The sequence below is a fragment of the Aythya marila genome, assembly GCF_965140915.1.
Source record: "Aythya marila genome assembly, chromosome: Z".
Taxonomy (NCBI): Eukaryota; Metazoa; Chordata; class Aves; order Anseriformes; family Anatidae; genus Aythya; species Aythya marila.
In genome coordinates this window covers 56691806-56702106 of record NC_139080.1, presented here as the reverse complement: position 1 = coordinate 56702106, position 10301 = coordinate 56691806, and positions in this window count along the sequence as shown.

The window sequence follows — 10301 nt, the reverse complement described above, 5'->3', positions numbered from 1 at the left end:
GGGAAACTCTTCTCATTTTAAATCACCTAATCTATCCACATAGTTTTGATTACACTGCTATGGGCAAGTTCAGAAGAATCTCACCACTTCCTAGCTAAAGAAAATTAAAAGGTTGAAGCAGTATTTCAGTGCATTTAAATCAATGCACAACATGCCCTCAGAGCTTCTTTTTCATTTAGATTCAAGTACTAACCATCTGACAAACTCCAGTAATCATTAAACACAGCATAGAAAGATTTGGAATTGCTGGTATTCCATGGTTTTAAATCTCACCATAAGATTGAAAATCAGTCAAATAGCAATCTAAATAGCAATCTAAATCTAAATTTAGGACTCTCAATTTGATCTCTGAAACTCTTTCTATAGTCAAGTCAAACAGCAGATATTGCAGGATCATTTGTTCTTTCTGTCTTTAGATAGCTGTTTCAGAAGGTTCGTGCCACCCTCTGGAGAGGCCAATCTCTCTCCACTGGAGCTGAAAAACATATTTGGATTAAACACCTATCTTTTTGATGTATAAACTTAAGTGAGGTGAATGCACCCAAAAACATTGAACTAGACTGGGAATAGACTGATGAGTTGAAATACTAAGGACAGCAATACCTGCCACTTACTGGAATTAATAGAGTTCTCTATATAAAGGAGAAAATGGGGCATCTGAAAATGGGTTTCACAAAACTGAGGAGCACACAGCATTAGCAATCATACTCAAAATATGTTAAACACATGATTTTGATATGGAGTTTAAGTGTTCATTACTCTGCTTAGATTTTGTAGTCTTGAACCCTTCCATAATCCTCACTCACTGGAAACAAAGTGGATCTAGCCTCTTGTGTCATTGCAATGCTGAGCCAAACTAATATAACCTAGCTCCCAGCATGAGTGTCTGCAGGGTACATCACAGCTCCAACATGGCTACAATCACCTGGGCAGAGGTGGCTCACGTCTATCTAGTTTGTAGTGTCGGTGAAGTTAGAAGGTGTTATTGGTACCTGCATATACGGCCAGCTTCATGTAACCAGTTATGAATATTTCTTGCATTTTATGGTCCATGTTAAAATATATATTTTTTATTTTTCTGTTGCAATTTTTTCAGGTTTCAGAAACGCTTCAGTGATTTAAAGTTAGCCTGTCATGACTGTATCTATAGCACCAGATAAGACCTGCTTCCTTTATGAAAGGAATCTAGAATGTCTTTCAGGTTTTCTGATATTTTACAAGACTTATTTCTGGATGTTGAAACTTATCTGAGGTACACAACAAGAAAATACATTATGCATCCAAGGAAAAATAATTTGCATTTTAAAGATAGGTCATTAGAATTGTATAGTACATTTATATGCGAATCTTGATGGGCCTCTTCGATGGAACATGTTGAGATCCTATCTCTTCTTTTGTAGAATGAAACCAGTAATTAATGCTTCTCTAATTTTGAAACAGTCAAAATGAAGCCAGTAATTCATGCTTCTTTAATTTTGAAATGGTCTAATCCAATCAATTAACTGTAACTGTACCACTTAGTGTAGTAGTGCGGTGAAGGTTATCTAGAAATTTGAAATGTTTCTCTTTGAATAAGTTGTTTATGCATTTGAACATCTGTTATATCTTTTTTGCAATGTGCTTGCAGAAATATATCCACCTTTATTCCCTCTTCTCATACACTTCTGAAATTCTCTTTATCAAGAATACCTCATTCTTTGAAAATCTATTTTGAATAGCTTAAAGCATCCATTTTGTGATGGATATTGTATGACCTGGAAAAAAAAAAAAAAAAGTGAATCCTTTGTAACAATGATTATGTTTAGATTATCCCTGAAAGAGAAAAATTAGGAAGAATATCTGCAAGAAAAGATCAGTTATGTCATGTCAGGGAATTGCTTAGCCTCCACAGGTAAACTTCTCTTTGTATTTGCTTTTGATTAAGAAGACAAAAGAAGGAATACACAGATGACCTCAGCCAAAAGTTAAAATACTGCTTTCTGGCAATATTTCTTTTTCCAATCTATTACTCCTTTCTAAAAAGTATGTTTCGTCAGGCCTGATCTTATCAAACATCATGAAAATTTGTGGTACATTCCTGTCATTGTGCAAAACATTTTATTAGTGTTTCAGGTGCCCTCTTTATAAACTAAACTAATTTTCAAAGATATCAAAATCTTAGCACACATTATTTGTATTCTGATGATGGTCCTGATGAATTTCATTCTTCACTGGTAATTTCATCTCCAAGACCTGATTAACATCATGTTCATTACCAAATGCTTGGGAAGAGGGTATATGTGTATATGGGTGTGAAAGTGGTTGTCCTTTGACATGGGAGTTGCAGAAGGAATTAATATGGTGAGACAATTTCATGACATGAAAGTGTATCATTGTGCCTGCCTTGTATTCTGGCACAGTGTGCCAGACTTTAAGACTAAAGTGTTCTTTATTATCAATTACCAACCTTTTGCAAAGGCAGAATTGTCTTTGACTGAGTGCTTGTGTGTACAAAAGTGGTTTTGATGGAGGGGACATTGACAGCTGCTCCAGCAAGCCTTAATGAAGGGTAAAAATATCTTTGATATAGGCATGGTATGCTTTGCTGCCTTTCTGGGAGAAAAAACACCAGCAAACATACTTTATGTTCCTGGGATCAGACAGGATGTGTGTGTTTGGAAGGTTGCCCAGCCTTCTTTGCTCATCACAATGAACTTCCAGGTATTACAGACATATCTATATGTCTCACTGTCAGTCCATGTTATGACAATGTTTAATGAATTATATGAAATTGACTAAAACGTATATATTCCTGTAAAAATATATACCTGTTTAATGATTAAAGTCCTACAAATAAAGTAGTGAAAAAAAGAAAGGGAAGGGAAGGGAAGGGAAGGGAAGGGAAGGGAAGGGAAGGGAAGGGAAGGGAAGGGAAGGGAAGGGAAGGGAAGGGAAGGGAAGGGAAGGGAAGGGAAGAGAAGGGAAGGGAAGGGAAGGGAAGGGAAGGGAAGGGAAGGGAAGGGAAGGGAAGGGAAGGGAAGGGAAGGGAAGGGAAGGGAAGGGAAGGGAAGGGAAGGGAAGGGAAGGGAAGGGAAGGGAAGGGAAGGGAAGGGAAGGGAAGGGAAGGGAAGGGAAGGGAAGGGAAGGGAAGGGAAGGGAAGGGAAGGGAAGGGAAGGGAAGGGAAGGGAAGGGAAGGGAAGGGAAGGGAAGGGAAGGGAAGGGAAGGGAAGGGAAGGGATGGTCACACTTTTTAGGGAGGGATTGGATGTGGGGGTGGGGGCTAATGTCTTCACAGATCTGAGCAGAAGGAGAATTTTCTCATGCTTAATAATATAGTTCTGGGAAGTTCTGTGGTCTCAAGTGTCAGTGATGCTATTTTCACCAGTGAACTCCATAAATAGCTTACCTGATAAGGCACTTCACTAGATGTTACACAACATCTTTCCTTTTTATTTGGGTATAATATTACCATTTTGATCTGGACTTTTCCCACTAAAATAAAAAAACACAGAGATATCTGAACAGCATGATTTAGGAAATTGTGTTTCCCTCCCTACTGCTGAGTAATAATTCATTCTAAATGGTTGGGCATTGATTTCTAGAACCAGATTATGTCATTCTTTCTCATGGTGGCTGATGCAAATCAAGGCTAAAAACAAGCAGTTACAGCTGTAGTAGTATACTTTCCTTGTGTCCTCTAATACTTCCCTGGTATCACTTTTTTCCAACAAAGCATTATGAGATAGATTCACAAAATCTGATACTTGGAACAGTTAACACTTGAGAGTTTAGAGAAAAGTGAGAGCACCCTTCCCCTGAAGGTGTTTGTCAGTTCTGTAATGCTTTGGGGCATGAGAAAGTACCTCATTTTATACAAAGTAAAGCTTGGTCCTGGATGGATTAAAGTCAATGGAAGGATTCCAACTCACTCTATGGTATTTTGAATTAGGATTTTAGTGTCTAGAAAACATTAAAAAAAAAAAAAGAAATTATATTTGACCTGTTAAAAATGCTTTGAATAGAACTTGTAGGGAGACCTGTATGTTTTGTTTATTGTATAGCATTTTAGTCTTAATAAGTTGGTTCTCCCAAAGTGTAGAAGAGAAATTGAAGTTAAAAATAAGCCCTCTTAGTATGACTTTCCTGTTATGTCTTGAGTTACCACAGTGAATGCAAACTTAAACTTGTTTCAAAAACTGTTTGTTGTGATGTCTTTTTTTTTTTTTTTTCCCCCTGAGGTAATATCATTGAGAGTAACTTGCCAGGTATTCACAACACAAACAGGAGGCCTCTGCATTGCACTGCACTTTTCCCAGTATGTAAATAGGATGTAGTATTTCCTGTGAGAAATTGGTTCTTACTGTGTTTCACCCTCCTCATGGCTTCTGATTTTTCCAGCCATTTAGCAGTTTATCACTCGTCTTTGATAACTGTCCCTTAGAGGAGCATTGTGTTCAGAAAACAGGACTGTGAAAAAGCTCTGATAAATATAACAAAAGTTCAGATAAATCTGTAACTGGAGAGATCTTTTTGAAACAGCAGATGCTCCCTGGCCCTCTGACAGCAGCAGCTGTGCAGACTTCTTGGAAGAGCTCCTTAAGCCACAGCTTGAGAAATTAAACTGTACAAAGCCTTATTAGTCATCAAAAGATGTAGAAACCTCAGAGTGAAATTCCTGAAGTTCGATTAGTAAGAGAAAAAGAGAAATGCTCACCCCCACACATACACACAGATGACAAATCTGCCACTGCTTTTTTTCCTATTTCCTTGACTCCTTGAGGCTAGCACAATGATAGCTGTGAACCCTGCTTTTTACCCAGGACTGGTGGACCAATTTTTTTCAGTCCAAACTGTGAAAGGATACAGACATACAGATATTTTGTTAGTATCTTGGAAGGAACTTAGGGAGAATTTCTAAGGCTATTTGAAGAAAAGATCAGTTCAGTAAAGCTGTCCCAAGGAGCACAGGTATGTCATAATACTAAAATCATTTAAGCAAGTTAACATGTATTTAATGTCACTTGCAACTGGCTATGAGGTCTTTATGTTTGGGATTCTAGACATGGGACTTGTAATCAAAAGCCATTGCTGAAGCAGTCTGCAAAGCAGTGGGTGGAAAAGCTGACAGAAACCAAAACAATTTCATGCATCTGTTCAAGGCATGCATTTCCACTGATTTTTTTACTTATCTTCAAAATTACTAGAGAATCTCCCTACTGAAAATTAGTTAGTTCCTCTGATGAAAAAATTTTAAGGACAAGGAAGAAAAATCAGATAAATGTGGAGTAACTTGGTCAAGGTGGAAAAGGATACAGGTGAAGATGTTAAACTCAGAGAGTATTTTTTTTTGCCTCTGTGGATATCTTTCCTCTGTGAAACAAGTGTAATAATGTGAAGACCGACTGATAGAAACAGACAAAGGATTAAGAAGGGTAATGAGAAGACCTAGGCAAAGCAAGGGAAATTAGAAGGAGAGGGAGGACTCGGAAAGAAATGCCAATGATCAGACTTCTAATGCAAAGGGCATATTACATTTAGAAAAGGAAAAAAAGTTTGGATGTGAATATGAAGTAACTGGATACACCCACGCAACATGTTCTATGCAGATGTGAACTTGTTCTTCCTGTTCTCCTAACTGAAAAATGGCCATGTGATAACATTTACATCATGCTAATAAACTCTGTTCAGAGGTAGCTCTGAGATAGGGTACATTAACCTGAGTTCAGCACTGTGATAAATGTGGTCATACGGCTTTTTTCCATCTCCAAGCAAGGAGAGAATTAGCTATTGTTTGCTGGGAGGATCATGTGTAAGCATATCCTAACTTGAATTTAGGAGTTAATGAGTTTTGTAAATGTCTGGCTGGGAAAACTTAGCCTAAAGATTAGCTTTAGTTTAGGAATGGGTTGGCAACATCAAGTATTTTGGATCTGAAAATGAATGTTGGAAGAAGAGACTAGTCCTGTGAAACTGAATTTTGCAACCTGCAAAATTCAGCTTCCAACTCTGAAGGCCACACAGGTCAGCCAGCTTCACTGTCTGAAGGAAACCATCAGGTTTTGATAGGAATATATTTGTCAGGATCAAAGAGAAAGGAAATCTGCAGGCCGTTTATAAAACAAGCTGGTAAGAATGCTTTTTAAATGCACACAAACTGCGGGAGCAGCTAGTATCAGTGATATTTCTGCATGGCTAAATCCTTTTGATTCTTTTTGTAGTACCAGAAATAAAGTGTAAGACCGTATGAAATTCATTTAGAGGTTTATTTTTAATGGCTGTGCTTCACTACAGAGCCCCATTGAAGCAATTGTATTACATTTCTTTTCTTTCAACTTTACAATGTTAGAAACAAGACCATCAGTCAGGGACTGAGTACCACATCCTCACAGTAAGAAAGACTGGAAACAATAATTTGTTTCTTAGGTGGAATTAATTCTTCATGCAGTGAAACATTGACCCTAATTTGCATCTGTATATTTTTTCAGTGTTAAATGCACATGCGTTATTTGCACAGCATTATCTGCTTGCACGCATAACTCCCCCAAAACTAGTCCTCTTTTTAAGCTGAAAAGCAGTAAGAACTGAAATTGTTTGTTTGGTTGGTTGGTTGTTTTTTTTTTCTTCTCCTGCATTTGCTGGAGGTGGTAGCCTCTATCCACACTTTATATTCAAATAATAACTAAATGGTTTAATTGCAGACCAGTTGTTTTCAGACAGAACCAAAGGATGGTTCCTTCCTCTCCATACTTATAATGAAAGGTAAGAGGTAAACATAGATTTGCCAAGGAATACCAGAACAGCTGTCAGTGTAAGCACAGCAGCTGTCAACTCAAAAAAATCACTCAAGATAATGATTAAAGAATACAAGAGAAACTCATCACATTCTTTATGCTGTGTCTGTTCTATGGAACAGAAAGAAAAAAAAAAAACAAAAACAAAAACAAAAACAAAAACAAACAAAAAAAAAACCTTTCCAAGCAAATTAAAATACTCACTTTAACGAAACCTGATATCACTTAAACCAAACTAATAATTTTGTGGATCTGTTTATGTCAAAATGACATAAGTTATTGATGACTTAAAAAAAAAAAAAAAAAAGTTTTATTTTATATAAATTATATTTGTATCTTTTATTCATAAATAATAATAAACTTATCTCTTTGTTAGAGGGATGACCAAGTCCTGATATTGAAAATCTGTTATGTACTGTCATTGTATCTGTGAATAGATAACACTTGAAATGAAAATAATTAATAATATATTAATCATTATGCAGTCATTTCTGCATAAAAAGTATGTCAAGAAGTCTTTCTGTGAGCTTTACAAAAATGATAGTGAAACATCCAGAAAAGGAGCTGAAACCAGAAATGTCCAGTTACCTGTGACATTCCTGTTAATTGCCCTAAAGTTATATGAAGGTCAATGTCTGAGAAATATCTCTTAGCTTCAAAACAACAGAAAAGCCTTCATTCTTTTTCATTTCTTCTCACAGGATGTTGGTGGCTTTCCTTAGGGGTCAGTTTCAGGATCAGCCCTACTTAACACCTTTGTCAGTGGCATGGACAGTGGGATCAAGTGCACCCTCAGCAAGTTTTCAGATGATGCCAAGCTGTGTGGTACAGTTGGCATGTTGGAGAAAAGGTATGCCATCCAGAAGGACCATGATGGGCTTGAGAGGTGGGCCTGTGTGAACTTCATTTGTTTCAAACAGGCCAAGTGCAAGGTCCTGCAGTGGGGTAGGGGCAATCCTAAGCACAAATACAGGCTGGGTGGAGAATGAATTGAGAGCAGCCCTGAGAAGGACCTGGGGGTGCTGGTTGATGAGAAGCTCAAAATGAGCTGGCTCTGGTCTCATGAGACCCCACCTGGAGCATTGCATTCAGCTCTGGGACCCCCAGCACAATAAGGACATGGATGTATTAGAATAAGTCCAGAGGAGGGCCACAAAGATGATCAGAGCACCTCTCCCTATGAGAACAGGCTAAGGTCATTGGGGTTGTTCACCCTGGAGAAGTCTCTGGGGACACCTCAGAGTAGCCTTCCAGTACCTAAAGGGGGGTCTACAAGAAAGCAGGAGAGGTTTTTTTTGTCAGGCAGTGTAGTGATAGGACAAGGACTAACAGTTTTAAACTAAAAAAGGATAGCTTTAGGTTAGACATTGGGAAGAAATTTTTCAGTTTGAGGGTGGTGAGGCACTGGAACTGGTTGTCAAGAGAAGCTGTGGATGCTCCAACCGTGGAAGTGTTCAAGGCCAGGCTGGATGGGGCTTTGGGCAACCTGGTCATGGGAGGTGTCCCTGCCCATGGCAGGGAGGTGGAATTAGATGATTTTTTAGGTCCCTTCCAATGCAAAGCATTCTATGATTCTGTGGTTCTATGTTGAAAATATATATACATATATACATATATTTTCAAAGACAACCCTAATGAAAAAAAGGTTTTAATCATGTACTGCAAGATATTCTGTTAGTTAAGCATTTTCACATCTTCACACACCTGTGGTCAAATACAGTCAGGATTCTTTGTTCAGTGTAACAAATAAACATGCAGATGATAGACACTGAGACACCTGTTACATAAATTGCTGTTATATTTAGAAATAAAGAATAATGTGGTAATTTTTATGTCCCTCTTTTAGAGCAGTTCTAACAAGTTAATGTTTTTCTTGTACTGGGAAATCCAGAGCTTGTTATACTCCAGGTGGGGTCCTGTAAGGGTGAAACAGAGGTAGAATTACCTCTCTTGACTTGCTAGTTACACTTCTTTTGATGGAACCCAGGATACACATGGTTTTCTGGACTGCAAGTGCACAATGTCAGCTCATATCCAATTTTTTATTCACCAATACCTCCAAGTCCTTGTCTGAAAGACTGTTCTCAATCAGTTAATCATACAGTCTGAACTGACAAAGGTGATTGCCTTGACTTATGTGGAGGACCTTGCACTTGGTCTTGCTGAACTGCATGATGTTCACATGCAGCCAATCCTCAAGACTCTCAATGCCATCCCTTCTGTCTTGCATATTAACTGCACAACTCAGCTTGGTGCCATCTACAAACTTGCTGAGAGTGTATTCAAACCCATTATCTATGTCAAAGATAAAGATATCAAATAGTATTGGTCCTAATATGGACGCCTGTGATACATCACATATTACAGGTTTCCATTTGGTCATTGATCCATTGATTAAAGCTCTTTGTATGCAACCATCCAGTCAATTCCTTATCCACCTAATAGTCCATCCATTAAATCTACATCCTTCCAATTTAATGGCAAGAATGTCATAGGAGACCATATCAAAGGCCTTACTAAAATCCAGGTAGATGACATCAGTTGCTCTTCCCTTGTCTACTGATGCAGTCAGTCCATCGTAGAAGGACACTAGACTAGTCAGGAATGATTTACCCTTGGTGAAGACTCATTGGCTGTCACTAATCATCTCCCTGTTACCATATGTTTCAACAGGTCTTCCAGGAGGATCTGTTCCATAATTTTGTCAAGCACTGGCTGGCTGGTAGTTGCCAGGTTTTTAAAAATGAGCATGATATTACCCTTTCTCCAGTAAGGATTTACCTGACTGCCACGACTACTGTGTGTTATTTTATTGCAAGAAAAAAAAAAGGTAACAAAACTTTGGTGAAGATCAGATGTCTTACTACCAATAAAATTAATCAACATGCTGTGTTCTCTTCTGGACAGAAGTGAGCTGATAAAATCAACAATTAAACTGTCATTCGAATGGGTCAAGGTGCTTGTTTTTTTTTTTTTTTTTTTTTGTTGTTGTTGTTGTTGTTGTTTTGTTTTTGCTTTTATTTTTATTTTTATTGCTTTTTTTTTTCCCCCTCCCTCTACACATTCCTTTGGCTGCTTATTCTATATTTAAGATGGCTCAAAATCTCCCTTGGTGCATCATTCGTTGCCTTACCGATCTGCTGTAGGCAATTTTCAAGTGGAGAAATGTGTCTGCTCTGCAAGTGAAGAGGAAGAGTGAACAATTGCTAGACTCCCTCAAAACTGCTTTCCCCTGAGACACGACCTACAATGTGACAAAAAGATATTTCATACTTTGCCATCCAGCTCCTTTCCATAAATGCAACCACTGAGTTACTTATAACAACTTCTTTGAGCAACATGCTCAAGTGCCTCACTACCTTTACAGTGAAGTATTTCCTCTTAATGTCTAATCTAAGTCTATCCTCTTTTAGTATAAGACCATTCTCTCTTGTCCAATCGTTATCTACCTGAATAAAGAGTCCTTCTCCATCCTTTTTGTTAGACCCCTTTAAGTATTGAAAGGATGCAATGAGGTCTCCCTGGAACCT